We start from the raw sequence: 23,138 nt of genomic DNA, 5'->3' as shown, positions 1-23,138 counted from the left end.
AAAAAACCCTGTTTGGTATAACTTTGTTGAAAATGAATAAATTACCAGACCAGGCGCTATGCATGGCTCCTTCGTGCATTGACAGCGAAAAGGGCTGAAAAACGAGAATTACATGCGATCAAAATGATTAGTCTCAACGGAGAGTAGCTTCATATAGCCGCCTTTCGGTTTTATGCATTGAATACTTACCCAGTTTACAAATATTTCAGTTTCAGAGTGATGGTCAATTCCTCTGTTACCTACGCTTGGAATACCCATGTTCAAACAAAAGAAAGCTTGCTTACAATAAATAATTGGTTGGTTGGTATTGATGGATAGTAAATAGTAAAGTTAACTGAAGATAAAGTCAATACACTAAATGACAAGAATAATGGATTGTCAACTACGATTGTTTACACTAATGTTCCCTAGAGTCTTTGAAAGGCTAAGCATTGTTGTATGTATTGACATTTCAACAGCGTTCGAACCCTTGAAAAATATGTTACCGAATATAATTGGATAATTGAACACTTGTTTATATAAATATAACAGCGTAAATTGACCTCGCAATTAGCCATTCTAGACTAAAATGGCAAGGAAATGCTCATACTAAGAATATAATTTACAAAATCAATCTGAAACGGTGATTTCTTCATGAAATTATTTTGATTACTTAGTATATATTAACAAGTATGTTATAACTTATTGTATGTCAGGTTAATGTAAGGTTGTAAGTGTTAATCAAACGAAATTGACACAGCTACCTTAAAGAAGTTGCCCTAAATTAATATAGATAGAAGTTCTTCGATGCTGCTACAGTAAAGAAGAAATGATAAATAAAGGGATTATATATATTCACTTCTGCTCTCCTGGCAATGCTCCAGCTTCCCTCACCTTGGACTGTTTTTATACAGGGGTGGTGTGGGTACAAGCAAAGTGAAGATAGGTGCAATCTTCCCGTCACTATATAGCTAGTATTCCCTTGAGAAACAACCGCCCCTAAGATTGGATCACCTGTCCCCTTTCCACCAATTTCCCACCATTATCAAATACACGTACTGAGCTGTGTATATATTCTTTGAAACTCGAGACCAACTGAAAAGTGATCCTTAGTCATTATTCATAATTGAAGAGTGACCCTGGCTGTTGAAAAGTGTTTTTCCTCATCCTACCTGTAGAAAAGAGTACATGGGCTTACCTTAAAGGTTGAATAATGACTTATTGACTACTTAATCTTACACTACAAATTGGTTCCCTTGACACCTGTTCTGTTTTAAGGGTCATTTTGGTTGCTTTTCAAAGAAGACAGAATTGATACAGTCTATACAACAGGTAACAACAGCTTCTAAAATGTCCCCCAAAGATATGTTACTTTTCAACGTTGAATTATGACCTACACATTATTTATTGGATCATTGAGAAGGCTATTTAGAGTTAGATTCCGTTAGTGATTTAGTCATGCTATTTTACCTCCAGATATGCATACTGGATTTATACCTTACCCATAAGAATCCATATTATAGAACATCCTTAATCGTGGAATAACAAGTTAAGTTCAGGATTAAAGAAGGTTTAACTTAGTTTCATCTTGATAAAAATATGGGAAGATTTATGCGACTTTTAAACATTTTGGAAATAATGAAGAACGATTTAAAGAAGGATTGGACAATGCAACGTTTTCTGTGTCATTTATATGGATCCATTCTGTCTGTACATCACTCTTCCGGGGCAATGGCCTTAACTGACTACAGAAGTCCAGTTTCCACCCTTGCCGAACTAAGCTGGAATTTCGTGGTTCGATCGTAGCGCCACCAGTGGCTATTACGAGTAAAGTCCTTTCTATGTCCCTCCTATTGACCAATCAGATTCCGACTCACATATCACTTGCATTTGTTTCAAATCAAATGGCAGTGCAGACGATATGATCGATAATCAAGTTCTATATTGTAATAAAACGGGTCTTACTTCGCGAAGTGCATCAAATCACGTGAGCACCTTGATTAAAACATGAAAAGATTTGGAAAATATCTGTTGACGCTAAGTTGTTGGTACACATGCTTGCAAATCCTGCAATCTGCACGGAAGTTTACGAACCGGATATCGATTTTGTTATGAAATTTTGATTGGACTATGCATAGACTCGTTAGTCCAGCCAAAATGTAACTCCTTAATTCCAGCCTAGTTCGGCAAGGGTTGAAACTGAATGTAGTTAACTCCCTTGCCTCGGGAAGATGTCTGTATATATGCACGAAGTGATATTGAAGAGTTTGTGTACGTGGTCATCATGCTTGACCTTGTAATTTACGTGAAAAATATCCAAGACAAAGGGTAAATTGTAAACACATACAGTGACACACTGAGACTGCTAGGCAACGACCGACCAGAGTCCTTTAAGTTACAGCAATGGTAACCTTTCTTCAACAGGAGGGTTGGGTAAGTGTTAATACAATGGGAAGTCGGTCCGGAAAGTCACCTATCGGATCATTTTTAACTGTTGAAAATACAACGGAACTAATAGAAGCCATTGCACAGGTTGGGTATCCACACATATCGGTATTGACCCGGGATCACTGTGCACCGTCAGACCCTCCGATAAGCGTACAGCGTCAGGATTTGTCGTCAGTCATTGTTTTCAGTACGCTTTCTTCAGAACAAAATCTTTGGAATCTTTAGTTTCAGAATAAACACTGGGGGATAAGGGGGTGAAGCCCCGCCTTTCGACAATTATTAAGGTAATAGCTCTATCATTAGCCCTTGGATCCCCTTTCCGATCAATCACCCTCTTTCCGATCACTAGGGTTAGATACCCGTTTACTGGCGAAAGTATTCTGTAGCGGCTCCCCGAGAGTATGGAAACTTCACCTATATGTCTATGTCGAAAAGAACTAACAACCATAAGCAACAAGAAAATCGCTACCTGGAATGATTTTGTTTCCTCTTTGGGATGATGGCATATAGTGCAAACGGACGACAGACTACGTTTTTAACTATAGACTATAATTAAGTGGCGACCACTCACTGTTTGAAAGTGTTTTGAAACCATTGAAACTTAAAGATATTCACATTTCAACTGTGACAACATTAGGCAAGATAATTGAATTCAAAACTAGGCCTAGAAAGTAGAGTCTAGGGACCTAGATCTTTGGCGTTCATGGCTTAGAATAGCGTCCGTTACGACTCGTTATGTCAACAACGCCGTTCCATCCAATGAGACAACTCGCACCAATTATTAAATTTTCAAGAAATCATCAAGGATGAAAACTTAAAAAATGCTCTTTCACAATTTATGCTTCCGTGCATTAGATCTACCTTACCATATCCAGCAGGTTGTACGGATGTCATTTTTAATAAGATACAGCGCCCTCTGACGTTACTTTATACTGATGAGAGTTATCTCCCTTAAAGAAACGTCTGTTATTGCTTATTAGGTTCTAAAATAAGCTAAATGAGTGTCGTTCATTCCTTTGAACAGATCTGAAATCCTTTCTGTTCTTTTTGTACAGATTCTGTCTAGGAACACATACCTACGCCTCGGCGTTTATTCAGGGGGGAAAAAACAACAACCAAAAACTCTTTATTTTAGGTAGATCCATGGTGTTTAGTAAATCCTGCAAAACAATATTTCCCGGAACCTGGGGCGTATTCAGATTGTCATTAGAACTTCATCGACCTAGAGCCTTGATTCATATTACTACCCCCGATGCCTAAGTTACATTGACTATACAACACATAAATATCAACAGCTATTTTGTTCATCCAATACCGAGTTCTGTTGCCTCTTGGGCTGGGCACCAAAAAATCTGAAATTTAAAAAAAAAAAAATACATTTGACAAAGCATATTTTATCCGACTTTATTTTACAATTAGAGCGGTGAAATGAAAAAAATCACTACCACATTGAGTGAGTGAGTTGGGTTAACGCCGCTTTTAACAGTATTACAGACTGAGTTATATCGCGCCGAGTCAGCTTAATGTCGGAAAAAAGCCCGAAGTGATGCAGGTCTCAGACGTTTACCACTTCGGTGAAACCCACGAGCACGGGTATGGTGCTGACAAAACTAGAAACATAATCGGGGCGAACCGGGATTCGAACCCAAAGTAATAGGTTTCTGGTGTAGTCAAGGGACGCAACTCTGTTCAGCGAATCGCGGTGCCTTAGACGACTGGGCCACCCGTGCCCCACTACCAAATTGTGTCACCACTATTCGTCATAAATGGTGAATAATACCGATGAAAATCTTTTCACCAAAAACGACAATCCATTATCTTTCGGTGTGGTTTCGCAATTGTACTTGCATCATGGTGTGACCAAAAGACGTTAAAAGATGGTACTTGTAGTTGCCCTGCCTGCGGCTCGGCATTAAGGGTCTAAAACAAGGACTGGTCAGCTCGGAGTCAGTACACTGTGTCTGAGGGTATAGTCATGTTAAACTGCGGCACCTCACCTCACCTCAACGACTTTCAAGTTGTTGTTTTTTCAGTCGTTATCAGCAGTACCAGGACCAATCTGGAAGCTGAAAATTAGCATTATTATTTCGACTACCTACACTCAACTTTAGGCCAAATCTTTTGTAAATCAACAAACACAAAATAAAATTGCCCACGTGGCCTACTACGACAGTAACGGCATGATAAACAGCTCAGAACCAATACCAGCCCAATGCAGCATACCTGGTAATCAGCCGTTTCTGGTTTTCTTGTAGAGGCCCAGGATTTGCGAAGTTACGTGTAAAGCATGATATTTAACCATTACCAGCTGAATTCTGGCTTGGCACTAGTGGGCAAACACCGGTTTGCTCAAACTGGCCCGGTAAGGGTTAACCTTTACAACAGTTACTTCACTGAGTCGGCTCTCTTCAAGTGGGCCATCGTTGGTTTGTTGATGCAGGCCAAATATTGGCTCATTTACCGGGCCAGCATTGGGCCCGTAGAGAAAATATGTTTTTCATTTAAATGTTGAATGAATTCTTGATAATGTTAAGTTCAACCTAAAATGCAGCATTCAAGAATATGAATATTATTGATCAACTATAGTTCGTCCGTTAAATGATGATACTTTGAAAGATAATATGCAGCATATAAACATATTAGTAATATTTTCCAGCATTTCACATGCTAAATAAGATACTGTCACTTGACAGTTTATAATTCCATCAATATAGGCTTTAATACATGAGTGAAATATTCATTGGCTTATGCGCATTGTTTTTTACATGAATCTTGCTTTTCAGAATTTCGAGTCCATTCGGAATGGGCCAATATATAGGCCTGAAAACGAACAGAATTTGGCAAGTACCGTGAAAAGGTAGTGGCCGAATTCATAGCCAGTGTGCAAAGTCATGGTGCACACTGTTGTATTGACCCAATTATGCATATATAGCTGGGATAGTGTATTAAGTGTCGAACCTTGACCCTTTAACATTATACATGTGTAGATATACCGTATATCACTGAGGTATATTGACTAGTGTGTCCTCTTTGACATTATGCATGTGTAGATATACCGTATATCACTGAGGTACACCAGCTAATGTTTACTCTGTGACATTATACATGTGTAGATATACCGTATATCACTGAGGTATATTGTCTAGTGTGTACTCTGTGACATTATACATGTGTAGATATACCGTATATCACTGAGGTATATTGACTAGTGTGTACTCTGTGACATTATACATGTGTAGATATACCGTATATCACTGAGGTATATTGACTAGTGTGTACTCTGTGACATTATACATGTGTAGATATACCGTATATCACTGAGGTATATTGACTAGTGTGTACTCTGTGACATTATACATGTGTAGATATACCGTATATCACTGAGGTATATTGACTAGTGTGTACTCTGTGACATTATGCATGTGTAGATATAGAGAATCTCACCCAAGTGTCTTTTGATATCAAATATATCAACACGAGTTGATAAAAGTGGAAATATTCCGAGGCTTGCCGAGGATTTTTTCCACTTTTATCAACGAGTGCTGATATATTTGATATCAAAAGACACGAGGGTGAGATTTTATTTATCACCCAACATCATTTTTCCAACTTTTTCAATTTGTAGACAGTAATTAGCAGTGTCTTCAGTGTAAAAAGTATTGCTAACAGCATCAGTAGCAGATCCATTAGTGATGTCATTTGATTGTGACGTCATGGTAACCAGTGATGTTACAATGGTCTGCAAAGCATTGTGATGTAATTTCATTGCAGCGATATCTACAGTGTAGATATCGCTTGATCTAATCCAAGCGATATCTCCTGTGGGAGCCAGTTTTCGATGATAAATACCGTATATCACTGAGGTACACTAGCTAATGTTCACTCTGTGACATTATACATGTGTAGATATACCGTATATCACTGAGGTACACTAGCTAATGTTTACTCTTTGACATTATACATGTGTAGATATACCGTATATCACTGAGGTACACTAGCTAATGTTTACTCTGTGACATTACACATGTGAAGATATACCGTATATCACTGAGGTATATTGTCTAGTGTATACTCTGTGACATTATACATGTGTAGATATACCGTATATCACTGAGGTACACTAGCTAATGTTTACTCTGTGACATTACACATGTGAAGATATACCGTATATCACTGAGGTACACTGGCTAGGGTGTACTCTGTGACATTACACATGTGTAGATATACCGTATATCACTGAGGTGGCTAGCTAGCAATGAGTCAATGACACATTTAGCATCTATAAATCAACATTCACAAATACCCTTTCCAAAAAAAAAAGTGTGAAAGTTATTTGATAGTTTTTCACAAACCGCACGGAGTATCCTCATCAGATAGAGTCTCTACATGTTGGTTGTTGTCGGTGAGGAATCTAAAGTTCTGATTAACATAATGTAACTGCGAATAAAAGCGGAAAAAACCCTTCCGTAATTGTACGATTCCGACTATATCATGAACGTGTGTTTATGAATCTCTATCTACAATGTAGAACCCTCTCTATAAACGTGTACACACGCCCTCATATGAACAAACACGTGATTTTATATATGGAGGCGTGTGTATACGTTTTTTTACATTTAAAAGTCTGTGAATGGTCATCTTCCCGAGGCAAATGAGTTAACTGACTATAAAAAGTCCAGTTTCCACCGATGCCGAACTAGGCTGGTATTATGGAGTTACATTTTTGCTGGACTAACGAGTCTGTGCATAGTCCAATCACAATCGCGCAACGAGATCGAAATCCGGTTCGTAAACTGTCAATCAGATTTCGGTCGATTGCAGGATTTGCAAAACATGTGCACCGCCTACTCGTTGTCAACATATATTTTCCCAAACTATTCATGATTTTTTAATCAAGGTGCTCAGGTGATTTGATGCACTTGGCGATGTAAAACACGTCTTTAACACAAAATAGATCTTGATTATCGATTTGTTTGAAGCAAGTGATACGAGAGGTGGAATCTGATTGGACCATAGGAGTGGTATAGAAGGGACATAACTCGCAATAGCCATTGGTCGCGCTACGATCGAGCCCAGGAATTCCAGCCTAGTTCGACAAGGGTGGAAACTGGACTTTTAAAGCCAGTTAACTCTCTTGCCTCGGGAAGATGGTGAATTGTTGCTGCTGTAATCAGCTTCAAGAAACTGCCAGCCTTCGACTTGCCGCCGCCCTGTATAACCTGACGAGCGTCTTGCCCGCAGTTGGGATATTTGGTTTACGCTACCGGCGCAGTGTACGTAAATTGTTTATAGGGTTGTTGCGTGCTGCATATCGCCGTCCAAACCTGACAGATACAAAACATTTTAAACAAATGTAAACATAATATATCCATGCGTCTTGTTATAAGAATTTAAGCGAATGCACATGGTTCGGTTTATAATTCTACAGTTTATTTTATTGACAGTTGAATTGAATGGCAAAACGCCATGTAATTGTGACTGATTGGGTGGTGCTGTATCGCAGAATTATCACGACGGGAGACACCCTGAATCACATCACACATACATCACCAGGCGGAGTATCGAACCCAGGCTGACGTGACCTAACACCCTGACAACCAGGCTATCTGACCATCACCCTGGACCCGTGAAGATCCGGGGTAGAATAGGTCTTTAGCAGCCCATGCTTCCCGTAAAAGGCGACTATGCTTGTCGTAAGAGGCAACTAACGGGATCGGGTGGTCAGGCTCGCTGACTTGGTTGATGCATGTCATCGATCCCAACTGCGTGGATCAATGCTCATGATATTAATCACTGGTTTGCCTGGTCGAGACTCGATTATTTATATACCGCCGTCATATAGCTGTAATATTGCTGAGTGCGGCGTTAAACAACACACCAACCAACCAACTTACGAGATCAGCTTCTCAACATGTAGTCTTATGAATGTTTAGCTCACCTGACTGAAAGTCAAGTCAACTTCAGTCACAGCATGTTTGTCCATCGCGCGTCGTTAACCTCAGAAACCACTTGACCAATCCAACTGAAACCTCACATACTGGTTCCCCAGAATGATGGCAACCCAGTTTGTAAAAGAGGCTGGAATTCTAGTTACAATATGGCCGCCATATTGATGAAACTTTGTATGGCCATTACTCGGTCCTTTGCGTAAAACGTGGTATGACATTTGGTATAAGGTTTTGACCTTGTTTTGTCTCAAGAGGCATATTTGATTCTGTAAATTTCTTCCCTCTGAAATTTCAGATTGTTGGAGCTGAACTTTGACATGTATGTTTCTTCTCATAGTGACGTATTTTGTTCAAATCATTAGATTTTAATGTTAGTTATTTTCACAGTATATAAATATATATAAATCTCAAAGCAACTGTTGACTAATATCCAGGTGAGCTACAGCACTGTGGCACTATTTCAATAATGTGGATTTGTTTATATTAAAATCTATGCAGATATTCCAATTATGGTGCAGGATTAAGTACTAGGGAGTTTAACATAAGAATTCGTTTAATAGAATTAGGATTTCCATCACCACTTGTTTCTGCCCAAGCCTTTTGTCATTGAGGTCGCTATATGGCTGGAATAATGCCGATGCGACGTTAAATTTTAACTCACTTACTCTGCCATTGAGAGCCGCACACTATAAAGTTAGCGCATCACGTCAGAGCTGTTGTTTTCAACGGGCATTTAAGCAGCGCATCACAACAGCGGTTTAGAATCTTTCAAAAGAATTGAAGGTATAACAGTTTTTATTTGTTAAACTTTCAATTCTACTTATTGATCTTTTTCTGGTATGCCAGGACGGCCAGCAACATGTGTATGTCTACGCGATGTTGGTGCAATGCGTTTGTCGATGTTGCAATACTGAGCGACTTTTTTTATCTGGACGGACTGCGCAGTATGGTGCGCTGTGGACAAAATAATTAGGGCACCACGTCAACACGTTTATCAACGCAGGTCCAAGGACACAGCTAATGTTGCGCAAACATCTGACTGTTAATAAGAAAAGTAGGAAGAAGGCATTACTTGCCAGAATGACTAACATTTAGTCTCTAAATAAATATATTTGAAGAATTTTCTTCTTCTTTTTTCAATTATCTTTTATTATGTATAACATAAGGTAACATAGAAGAATCTCTTTATTTTCGGAAAACATTTCAGAAAATGGTTTTCGTATATTTCTGTTTCATGGTCTGTATGAAAACGAAGTCTTGGAGAGTATCTTGGTGTAGCAATGGTAATATATACAGACGAACCAAGAACAAAACTTTATGACCAAACAATTACACACGTGATTAAAACGTTACAAGGCTCACAGTCGCGAAGCACTGCAAACTTACGGTCCAAAACACAACTATGATACCCACTTCAAAGACATCGCCATCGAATGACAACTTTTTTCATCTTTAGCCACCATCTAGTCTGTCTTACAGACCCTGATACAAATATGCCACATACTGTCCATGCAAGTCTATAATGTTTGACAAGTCTAGATGATTGCAGTATCAGGAAATGAAGAGTGACTCTGGGCTCCTTTTTATTATATTTTTATTAAGATAATTGAACAACTGTTTTTTCCTGTACGATATGTTCATTTCAGAGACTAGATGTTAGTCTAGCCACCATCAGACATGGGTGTATACTTTCTTTTGCCCGGCATTGTATGCCCACGGCTCTGGACGTGTCCACCTGTTGGTATATAAGGTGTGGTTCCACACACCCAACAACGCAAATAACTATGATGCTTATTGTGCCATGAATGTAAATGACTATTTGATAGATTTGACAGTGGGTCATTTCGCAATATACGCTACAGAGTGCTAAAATGTGACTGATCATGCATGCTTTCATTCTTCAGATGTCATGCTACTGGCTTGACCTGTAAATTATTACCACGCCAAAAAAACATATAGGATGGTGATGTATTTATAAACACATCATGCGTCTCAGCGGGAAATAAAACCCTATTGTCTGGCTATATAACAGTGAGTTAAACTCGGAAACAAAGCCTTTACATAAAATGTTATGGGACAGTCGTCTAAGCATTCGTCACCACTCGCCCCTTTCCGTAACTTAGCTTGTCCCGGAATAACACGAGTTGGTCACGAATGTCGTCTTAGGCGCCACAATATGCTGTGCAGAGTTGCGTCCCCTGGGCACGCCTGAAACCTTTGACCGTCGGTTCGAATCTCGGTTCGCCCCGATTATGTTTCCAGGTTTGTCAGCACCATATGCGTACTCTTGGGTTTCACCAGAGTTGTAAACGTCTGAGAGCTGCATAACTTCGGGCTTTCCTCTCACATTAAGCTTACACGCCGTGATATAACTGGAATATTGTTTAAGGCGGTGTTAAATCCAACTCACTCACTCACTCACTCACATGTAATATTAATACAATATCAGAAATATACACACAAAAGGGGAATATTCCTTACCACTGATATTTTAGAATGTCACCGCAATATTAGACCTCAGAAATATACTTAACGTGGTTAAGAATGAGATTATTCATTCCCAAAATCAACCCCAGAGCGGGCCTCAATCTCTTTTACTGGTGACCCGTGAAGATCCCGGGTAGAATAGGTCTTCAGCAACCCATTCTTGCCGTAAAAGGCGACTATGCTTGTCTTAAGAGATGACTAACGGGATCGGGTGGTCAGGCTCGCTGACTGCGTGGATCGATGTTCATGGTATCAATCACTGGATTGTCTGGTCCGGACTCGGTTATTTATAGACCGCCGTCATATAGCTAGAATATTGCCGAGTGTGGCGTTAAACAACAAATCAACCAAACCAACCTATACTGGTCGATACAAAATGCCAGATTCTGTTCAAAAAGCTAGTACACATGTTGTTATCTGAACATGCTAGGATTTTAGATGTTTTTAATGTTCTTTAATCGGATCATCTGCTATCATATTGATCGGAGGAAAGTTCACCTAAATGTGTGGCCGCTCTCCTGTGGTTGTTTTGGTTTTCTTGTGGGTGGTGTTTACTGTTGTTGTGTTGAAATTTACTGGACTTCAAACGATTTTTATGTAATATACATCAGTACATATTTGTTAAGCAATGTAAATTTATGTGATGTGTTGGACTCAAATATGCCTCATGATGGCCGCGATTCGCCCAAAATCTAACGACTACCGCTACTACTTCTACTACTACTACTACTACTACTACTACTACTACTACTACAAAAGGGGTTTTGGGGTTAGAACTGATCCCCTACTACTACTACTACTACTACTACTACTACTACAAAAGGGGGTTTGGGGTTAGAACTGGTCCCCTACTACTACTACTACTACTACTACACTAAAAAAAGAAAGAAAAAAAGGGGGTTCTGGGTTAGAACTGGTCCCCAGCGACTAAATGGATCGGATGGGCAGCCTTGCTCATAATATCAACCACTTGAACACTTCGGCTGCCAACCCTCTATTGGTAGTGAGTGAGTGAGTTTGATTTTACGCCGCTTTTAGCAATATTCCAGCAATATCACGGCGGGGGACACCGGAAATGGGCTTCACACATTGTACCCATGTCGGGAATCGAACCCGGGTTTTCGGCGTGACGAGCGAACGCTTTAACCACTAGGCTACCCGACCTACCCTCTTTTGGTAGTCAGGATTCAGGGATCTATTAATAGGCTATCTGGGTATCTGGTTCCTAGATAAATAATAAAATAAATGGTGTACGTATACAATTCCTTTATATATTATATTTTTCTGTATTTTCAATAATTTTACTTCAAATCGCACTTATTTATGATGTAGGGACGTGTTATATAGGTTTGCAATCTGTAAGTGCCATTCTGCCTTTGATGGATGAATTCAGACATGTGCTTTTGAGATTTGTTTGAAGTGGTATTCGGGATTCAGGGGAGGGGGTGGCACCCTCACACAGACACAGACGTTGCCACTCGGGGCGACCACTGTCTATGGGGCGGATCTTAATGGCTGGTAGTGGGAACACACCAGGTGGCGCGCGACGCTATATAGGTTGATTAGTAAATAAATACAAAGAGAGCAATAATACTTCTTATATTTGACCTTCGATTACTATATTGTATTGAATTAGATTTCCCATTAGTTTCTTTACCGATTTTATTATACATGCTCTTGTCATATGCTTGGACGTCTCTGTAAATATTAATAATAACCTTTCGCGTAGTCAGCTGCGAGAACAGGTAAATTCCTTCAGAAACTGTACACCACTGAAAAATAGAATTTGTACTGATTACTGTATATATTAAAATACATAGTTTTAACCCCCTTAACCCCCTAGATCCCGGATGCACATATATGTCGCATCTGCTTGAAGCCCTCTGTAATGTATCATTTTACTAATTCACCTTGCCGTAAAAGGCAACTATGCTTGTCGTAAGACTAACGGGATCGGATGGTCAGGCTACTCATGCTCATATCAATCACTGGATTGTCTAGTCCAGACTCGATTATTTACAGACCGCCGTCATAGAGCTGGAAACAACAAACCAATCAACCAACCATTCAGAGAGTAATTTCATGTGTTATATGTTTAAATCTAAATATGCTATATTTTCTCGAATGCAATTACAAAAATACCACATTAGTGATCAAGGGTTTCGTGATTTAAGAAATCACTTATGATCATTCTGAAACATCGTCAATAACCCAAACATAGTTTATATGCTTAGAAAATACGCGAACACGAACGCCTGACTTAACTTTTCGCCATATAGGATAGCGTTTCATGCGTCTGATGGAAGACCCTTTTTACACCTTCTCATTCGTACGAGTGTTAAGAGCGAGGTGAGTGAAATGAGATGGTCGGTAACACACATACTGATTGTGTTGAACGAATGACGACAAAATACGATACTCCCAACGCCACAGTCCATGGAACATATGTGATATATTTATTCCATTAATGCGTGAGAATGACAGGTTTGTCAGAAGTATTGGCGATTAATGGTGTATATTGTGCATACAGACAATGGATCTCTAAGTAACACATTAGTGGTTGTGACTGTGGCATTGCCTTTCAACGTGGGCGACTGTAGGTCGATAAATAGTTGCGAGTATTTATCATCCAAAACTCACCCCACAGGAGACATCGCTTGGGTGACGTTCAGCGACCTCTTAGGAGATATGGCTTCAGTGAAATTGCGTCACAATGCTTTGCTTACCATTGTGGCGTCATCGGTTACCATGACATCACAGTCAAATTACATCCCTGCCGCTAAACCGGTACTTTTTGCACTCAATACACTGCAAACGTAACTATTTGGACGAATGATTTGGGATGATAAATAGAATGTCACTCGAGTGTCTTTTGATATGAAATATATCAACACTTGTAGATATATGTAGTTGTTTTCTATAACCCCCATTTCCAAACTGATTAGACTTTCATATGGACCTGAAACAAAAATATCCGAAAACGTTCAAGCAAGTCTACAATACATGTCTCTACTTCTGCGAGGTAGCAAAGGTACTGTAAGTCCCCATGGTTCCATTATGGTGATCTGCTTCAGTGGCGGGAGACCTATAGCCCGGTTTTTTTCATGTTATTGTTATGTATAGTGCTGTCCATTTTATGATTACATACTAGTTTTCGATATGTTTCTGTGACAAATCTAGTTATTTTACTGTCCTTCATTGGCAGGTGTTTTATGTAAGCCCCAATGTATTTATTATGTTTACCCTTGATAGTCACGATATGGCTGAAATATTGCCCATGTGACTTGAAATTTTAACTCACTCACTCTATTTCTGCAGTTTCTGAAAATCTTGAGACTCCCTGTGCTCCTGTGATATATTGGGGCGGTGGGCCAGCCTAGTGGTTAAAGCGTTTGTTCTCCACGTCGAAGGCCCGGGTTCGATTCCCACATGGGTACAATATGTGAAGCCCATTTCTGATGTCCCCGCCGTGATATTGTTGGAATATTGCTAAAAGCGGCGTAACCGAATCACTCACTCTATTATATATTAAGAGACGATTTAACCAAAAATATCTTCGAAAAATATTTTTATTTTAGAGACTAAATGTTAGTCGATCTATTGGCCCCCAGAGTCCAGTTACGGGTTTAGGCTCCGCTCTGTGTCAACTCCACCATATTAACTTTGATATCGGAAAATATTTTCTCTCAACTAAATTGAAAACCAGTGCCATTAAGACTCTGTAGTGCAAACTGCCGAGAAGCGTGGTGCGGGTAGTGAGAGAGGGCAGCTTCCATATGATTAAACACGATCACAAATACCACGACTCTTGTCCACGGGGAGGCGGGACATGTCCTGGCAACACCGCCCTGCGCGGCATTCTTGACGCCGTCAACAGACAGCGTGCGTTGACAACATTTTCCTACTTTGCGATCTTGGTATTTCAACAGGCATATCAATGTTTGTCGAACAATTTCGTCGGTTCCACATAAACGCTCTCATCATCTCTTAACTAAACGTCAGGAGTGATATAGCGGTATGCTATATTATCATAAATCGTTAAAGAATCTCTCTATCTGATTGGGGGGCACGGGTGGCCCAGTCGTCTAAGGCGCCGCGATTCGCTGTGCAGAGTTGCGTCCCTTGGGCACGCCAGAAACCTATGATTGTGGGTTCGAATCCCGGTTCGCCCCGATTATGTTTCTAGGTTTGTCAGCACCATACCCGTGCTCGTGGGTTTCACCGAAGTGGTAAATGTCTGAGACCAGCATCACTTCGGGCTTTCCTCCCACATTAAGCTGACACGCCGCGATATAACTGGAATAATGTTAAAAGCGGCGTTAAACCAAACTCACTCACTCACTCACTCACTCTATCTGATTGGCCAGTCGCTTACTTGTGAAAACCCCGAAAAAACTAAGGCTCAAGTCGGCTGCATTCGTGACCAACTCGTGTTATTCCGGGACAAGCAGATTACAGAAAGGGACGAGTGGTGACGAATGAAGTCAGCTTGTCGGTCAGTACGGACATGACGTCATACTGTTTAATGTGACGTCATTACGCGTTGTTACGAATTGAGCCTGTTCGCATTTCGAGTTACCTAATTACTAAGTGGGATGGATCCTATTGTCGCACTAGTATATGTAACCGAAAATATTGCTTTAAAACTTGTGAACGAGTAATGATGAATTCGTTACATTATCAATAGCCGGGTGTACGCGTGTTTACGAGCTGAACGATCGACTCGTGGTCTACCGTGTGCCCGGGAGTGGAAGGTCGGTACCACTGTGCATTGCGGAGATGAGATAAAACAAGGACTGGTCGGCTCGGAGTCAGTACACTGAGTCTGGGTAGGGTATCCATATTAAACTGCCTCATGGTATCTCAGTGGGTAAGCACTATAAATAAAACTGGCACACACACACACACACACACACACACACACACACCATTAACCCCATTTCACCCCAGGTCACACTAAATTTTTACTTGCAATACAGATCCGCCGACTGTAAGTGGTAAATATATGCACAACAGTTTTCCTGCTTGATTCTACAGGTTTCCACTGCTAAAAGCAACAGCTGTATTGAAGGTTCTCCTCCCACATTAAACCATTTATATTTTTGGTTCCAGCCGACATGTAGTGGACCAGAAAATTACCGACAGGTATTTTCCTGTAAAAAAAATCCGCAAAGCTAGGAAAGAAAGGGTGGCCTCACCTAAACCCTCCACCATCGGTAGCGTGGTGAAGGAGCCCGTTCGGGTCGTAAAATCCCCCACCCCCTCTTATGTCCGGGTAGCCTTGTGGTTAAAGCGTTCGCTCGTCACGCCGAAGACCCAGCTTCGATTCCCGACATGGTTACAATGTGTGAAGCCCATTTCTGGTGTCCCCCGCCGTAATATTGCTTGAATATTGCTAAAAGCAGCGTAAAACCATACTCACTCACTCACTCACCTTTATATCATGCAATGAATCTAGCCTCGTCCAGGGCTTAACGTGAACCTGCGCATGCGCTGCCTTTTCGATGACTCACATTCAAGTATTAAATTTTTTGACAAAGCTTCCACTGTACACTTTCTTTTTTATGCATGTACAACGACACGAAATTTGCAAATAACGCGTGCGTAGTATATTAAAGATGCAAAAATATCACGGACGTCTCATTATAGCTTCTAAAGTACTAATGTCAATAATTGAAAGTTACATTTCCCTGACGCATATCAGAATACATATATAATATCAATTAATTATATTCATTATAATGCTTTTGATCATGATTATCAATAAATGAAACGAATTAGCTTTAACGATGCCGGTTCGGTAGGTTTGAGTTACTTAGGTCAATAGAAACACGACGTCAACCAGTTAGTTACACGCGCTCGCATTGATCAAGGTTAACTTGGGTTATTATAATAATAATAATGATAACAACAACAACAACAATATGGATTTGTACAGCGTCTTGCTGAAAAAGGACGAGGTGATTATTCCGGGTAGGCTATGGAGAAGAGGGAGGTTTTCATCTGGGCCGGAAAAGAAGACACAGTTTTTGCAAGTTTTAGGTTTTCAGGGAGATCGTTCCAAAGTTGGAGCATTGACTGAAAATGCTGTTTCAACTTGTGTGTTTGTTCTACGTGGCACTACGAGTAGTTGTTTTGCTCTGAACTTAGCTTCTTGTTCAACACGGGTTCACCTGGGTCGTTCATAGTTTGAAATCGAACGCAAACAGTGCAATGGAGCATTGGTTGACTCAGGTAACTCGAATATTAATAAACGAACGCACGTTGTGATACTCTCCTTTCATGCATACGTGTTGTCGTTGTCTTACAAGTAGCCAGTGTGACTGTCAGATAATATTGATGCATAGCCATATGATGAGACGAGATAACATAATTTTATTACACATACACACTTGAGAGAACAGGTACAGCTAAAACGCGACACATATTGATACTACTACTACTACTACTACTACTACTACTACTACTACTACTACTACTACTACTACTACTTCTACTACTACTACTACTTCTACTACTACTACTTCTACTACTAATGATAATACTAATGTGTTTCCTAGATACGATCAGTAAACACCGACACGCGAGTTCTGCATTACTGTTGCTAATGGCAACGGGTAGTGGAATACACTGCTGATACTATATCACGTGTAAGAATCACAACTATCTGCTGCTTGTCAAGGTTAGGGTTTGTATGAGTTGTTTTACTTTCGCCCAACCACAGCGCCACGAAATACCGTAAATCCCCGATAAGAAGCCAAGCTGGATTTAACCATTCGTACCAAACTCGTGTTATTCTGGAACTTCTTGCAGGCTACGGAAAATCGCGAGTAATGACGAATGTTGATCTAACGAACATCAATGTTTGATTACATAACTTCAAGGTGGATTGATTCGGCCTCGTTTTAACTCATGCGGGATGTACGGGATATTACGAGCTGGTTGTGTACAAACTATTCAGCTCGTACAATCCCGTATACCCCGTCACTGACACATGCAACTCATAAATATTAGTTTTAAAAAGTTTCAACTCCGTTAATACGAATGTAAATCGATGGGTCAATATGGTTTACTTGTTCCGTTAATACGATTGTAAATCGATGGGTCAATATGGTTTACTTGTTCCAGGTGTAACAGGATCCGCTAGTCGCGGGTTTGATCAATCCCAGATTCACCCGATAATGACCCTTAATAGCATCATACCCGTGCTCCTGGGTTTTCCTCCATATTGGATACTTTTATATCTGCAATATATACTGAACAGTTTACTTTTATTTGCAGCGTTAAGCTCCAACTCAATTACTATGGTTGCAGGAATCAATTTCTACATTGCCATCCAATGATAGAATTACTGTGCCCAATAAAGTCACACATACGTCACCATGGCGACAGACACCTTTAAGTCTGAGTCGGCAGACTTGAGTCATCACTGCATAGTCCCCCGTGAAATTCGCGTTAGAATTGGTTTTCAGCGACCCATGCTTGTACCAGTTATGTCCCTTCTAAGCCTCTCCTATTGACCAATCAGATTCCACCTCTCGTATCACTTGCATTTGCTTCAAACAAAATGGCGGCGCCCAGTCATGACGATCTGATAAATAATCAAGATCTATATTGTGATAAAACGGGTCTTCCATCGCGAAAGTGAGCACCTTGGTTAAAAACATGAAAAGATTTGGGAAATATCTGCTGACAACGAGTTCTCGGTGCACATGATTTGCAAATCCTGCAATCGACCGAAATCTGCACGACAGTTTACGATCCGGATTTCGATTTCGTTGCGCGATTTTGATTGGACTATGCATAGACTCGTTAGTCCAGCCAAAATGTAACTCTGTTATACCAGTCTAGTTCGGCAAGGGTGGAAACTGGACTTTTATAGTCAGTTTACTCCCTTGCCTCGGGAAGATGATGTGTGTAAGCCTTGACTATGTTGAAATTTAGCCAAGATACAATCACAAATTTGGCCTGGAACGTTCGTATAAGCTTCTGGGGAGCCTTAATTTGAGAAAAGCTCCGTTAAATACTGAGGCGTTATCTGATAAACAACTCATTGAAACTAACCAGAGATTAATTGGCCGCAGATGGCGTATACACGCGGGGTGTACGAGACGCTAACAGTTTCTATTTTATTCAAATGAATTAATGTCTGACTCAAACAGTATGCACCAACAAAGCATTTTATGAAACACACTCTCGAAAGTTAATTTTCCAAAAGTTTTTAATACAAGCGGAACACACAAGCGACGAGAAGTGAAATGTACCCCTCATAATTATTAACATTTGTAACTTTCAGTCTGCAATACTCGAGCTATATATTACCGCGACCTGTAATAATCGACTGTAGGTAAAATATATATGTATGCGTGTGTGCTTGCGTGCGTGCGTGTACACAGTATATTGACTCCGAGCAAACCTGTCCTTCATTTATCCCCGTAGTGCCAAGCGCCAGGCAGGGTAACCATCTTTAACGTCTTTTAGAATGTCACGGCCGGGGATCGAACCCCGTACCTTGCGCTGTTCGGGCAGACGCTCTTTCCATTAGACCACGGACGTGATAGACCAGGCAGGTAAAGCAACTGGTGACATAATGCGCAACGTTCGTTACGTCGTCAGGGTACGAGTGCACGGGACCAATTCTAACCCGGGCGGCTCAACACGGTGTTCTTACGACAAGCATGGGGTACTGGGGACCTATTCTGATCCCAGCAGCAAATAGGTAAAAGAGTATAGCCCTGCCCTGAACATGTGTTCCCGAAACCAGATGGCATCGAAGGTACCCGACCAAATGCCTCACAAGTTAGGTAGAAGATTCTTCCCTTTATCTACTACTGTACTTGCCAACTTTTATAGACTTACATGGGATGATTTTGAACATATTTTTTCAGGGTCAGTATGACTGACAATGGTATTGTGCTGTAAACTAGAGTGAGTGAGTTAGTGATTTGGGTTTAACGCCGCTTTAAACGGTATTCCAGTTATATCACGGCGTGTCAGCTTAATGTGGGAGGAAGGCCCGAAGTGATGCAGGTCTCAGACGTTTACCACTTGGTGAAACCAAGCACGGGTATGGTGCTGACAAACCTAGAAACATAATCGGGGCGAACCGGGATTCGAACCCACAATCATAGGTTACTGACGTGCCCAAGGGACGCAACTCTGCACAGCGAATCGCGGTGCCTTAGACGACTGGGCCACCCGTGGCCCCCTGTAAACTAGAAACTAATCAGGGCCAATCTGGGATTCAAAACCACCTTTAGGGACGCAAATCGCAGCGCTTAATGAGGAGCACGAGTGCTCAGACTGTCATAAACCCCGCTATTGTACTTTGTTTGTCGTAATGGACACTCGTTTCGCGCCAACGAAACAGTCTACCTTGTAAGACTTTCATTACAGTCCAGATCAGGTCCATCAACATTTCGAGGCCTATCGTAAACCCAGATCACAAACAACATCAATCTTAGTCTGTCTCCCGGACCCGGGAGAATTTATTTTTAAAAATCCAACTCAAGACTTGATTGCCTCGTCTTCAGACCAGAAATTAAGCACTGTTTTGGTGCATTTGGATTTTACATATTATTTGGTAGATATATATGTTTAAATAAGATAACATTTTTTCAGACTTAATGTTAGCCTTCAGTAGTAACGCCAAGTTCGTTTCGTATCCTCTTTCTTTGAAAGAACGCCGTATCTCCCATGCACGCTGCGGGAACGAGGGCTACCACCATCGCCTACTTCGATCTGTGGTCGGTGTGCATGAAGCCGGTCGTAAATGCCAAGTCTTATTTGATAAAGAAGTCATGTAAGGGGATGTACTCGTCCTTTGAGACAGCTTCAGTTGTTAATTTGTAACCGACCTTTGACAAGCTCTGCACCACAGGCTCGGTTAGACTTGGTTCATTCTCGAAATCCCCGCCACAAACGTATACTGCATGTTGTGAAATACTATGTTGTGGGTTCAAATAGAATTGTTTGGCGCCTATGAATTTCAAACAAGAAGATCAAAACACCCCAAAATACAATATATGCATGTCTTGGTGATTTGTCCGTAACTCGCACCCCCAGATATCCATTTAGGTCGGTTAATGGGGAGCAAAGACCTACCACTAGATTTCTCACCTGGTTTACAAGAAACCCTCCTTAACTAGGTCATAGCTTGGTTTCAGGTTGTATTTAAAAATTTTGAAGGAATTTTATTTTTTCCTTTCCACCAATGTTGATCCAGTGCCAAAGTACGAGTTATAGATACTGCATGCCTTGCACTCAAACAGTCTGTGTTTGTGAAGTGTGATAAGGGTGAGATTGCCTCGTTCGTACCTGTCGAAAATATTTAGACCCTTCGCAGGCGGGAAGGGAACGTGAGTGAGTGAGTGAGTGAGTGAGAGTAATACAGGTGTTAACAGTTTTCAGGTATTTACGGCGTGTCAGCTTAATGTGGTAGATGTTTGTGTACTTGGGTTTAATCCATGCATGGTAACGGGTGCTGAAAACTCATGGATCGTAACCGGGCGAACTACGTTAGCTATTTTGGGCGCACAACTGCGGTTCCCTCCAATACACGTACCCCCAATACTTTGCAGGCCATTGTTGACATCAAGTATGGTATTAAATTAATACATGTCAACTTTAAATGTGTTTAAATTTGTATTTTTTTCTGTTGAATGGATTGTGTTGTGAATCACGTATATGTCTGCCTATGTACACGCGACAACGAAATATTGTATCCATACGCTTGACCTAGTTTAGGATGGGAATTCCCATTGTTCGATGAAATAAGGTTTTAAAAAGTTATAAACGGCAAGTAATAAATAAAATACTAATCTCGCTCCCGTTTAAGACCCATTGTATTGATCTCGTGAATAGTGCGCTCGAAAGATACCAGGACTATTCACTCGTTTCATAAAATAGAATCTCACCCTAATGTCTTTTGATACCAATTCTATCAGCACGAGTCGATGAAAGTTTTATCGGCGAATCACACACACACACACACACACACACACACACACACACACACACACACACACACACACACACACACACACACACACACACACACACACACATGAATATTAAAAGGGACCGTTTCCACCATTTTATATTCATGACCTGCGCTTATCCCCAGTGGTATTGTATCGATCTAATCCACTGCCCTGATAAATAATTTCTCTGGTACTGTAGTCGAGCATGACGATGCATCCCCGTATATATAATATGCGTCAGAAGACTTTCAGTGTCAGAACAGGAAAACAAGATGGCCGCCACCCGGGAACCTGATTTTGTATATATACGGGTTATGGAAAACAAATGTAGATGTAGTGTAGATCTAGACATTTAGCAGATAACAGATTTTTAAATCCAGTATAACGCCCTAGCTGATCTAAGCTTATAACACAATCACACAATGTTTAAATAGTCTCACAGGCATTGTTGGACGAATGTTTGACATTCTGTTTAATGGCAGTCCCACATCATTATGTCCCAACAATGTAGTGCGTGCGCAGTCAAACCTCATCACTGTACCACCTTTGCTTAACTTCATATTTTACAATCACAATTCGTTATCGCTCCATTATTGACAAGCTGCATCCATTGATTATTCCAATGTTTGTAAAGAACTCTGTCTGTTACATCAGAGACCATACAAATACCTAGAGTCAACTATGTTAAACTATCGTATGGTGTTCCCGCTTGCGTGTAACCTCGAAATGCACAATGACTTCAGAATATCTGCATTATATTTAATCAAACCAGTCTGGTGAGGTAAGGTGAGGTGAAATGGGGTTTAACGTCGCGTCCAAGATTATTGCACTTATATAGCGGTATGTGTGTGTGTGTGTGTGTGTGTGTGTGTGTGTGTGTGTGTGTGTGTGTGTGTGTGTGGCTGCTTGTACTAGTCAGGGCTGATGCCGATTTATAGTGATAGCACACTGAGATACCATGCCGCAGTTTAACATGAATACCCCACTCAGACTCCGAGCCGACCAGTCCTTGTTTTAGCCCCTTAATGCCGAGCGCCAGACAGGGTAACAACAAGTACCATCTTTTAACGTCTTTTGGTATGACGCGACTGGGAATCGAACCCCGCACCCTCGCTCTCCGGGCGGACGCTCTACCATTTGACCACGGAGGTCTAGATGGTGCAGAAAACCCAGTCTAGCTAGCTATATAAATCAGCATTAGAAAACAATTAAATCGAGAAAATTATGGTGTAATGAAATATTTCATAGACAATATGTTTGTGTCATCCTTAGTTATGGTTGAAGCATGTCATCT

At 40.8% G+C, this 23,138-nt stretch overlaps 1 protein-coding gene across 1 annotated transcript in view; it reads left to right on the top strand.

The window, feature by feature from the left end:
• LOC139459797 (band 7 protein AGAP004871-like) overlaps nt 1-23,138 on the top strand; it is a 120,568-nt gene that overhangs the window by 1,137 nt on the left and 96,293 nt on the right. The window lies entirely within an intron of this gene.

The sequence above is a fragment of the Haliotis cracherodii genome, unplaced genomic scaffold, assembly GCF_022045235.1.
Source record: "Haliotis cracherodii isolate W230 unplaced genomic scaffold, xgHalCrac1.p SCAF_13, whole genome shotgun sequence".
Lineage (NCBI taxonomy): Eukaryota > Metazoa > Mollusca > Gastropoda > Lepetellida > Haliotidae > Haliotis > Haliotis cracherodii.
Note: the sequence above shows the minus strand (reverse complement) of the source record. Positions and strands in the feature narration are given on the sequence as shown.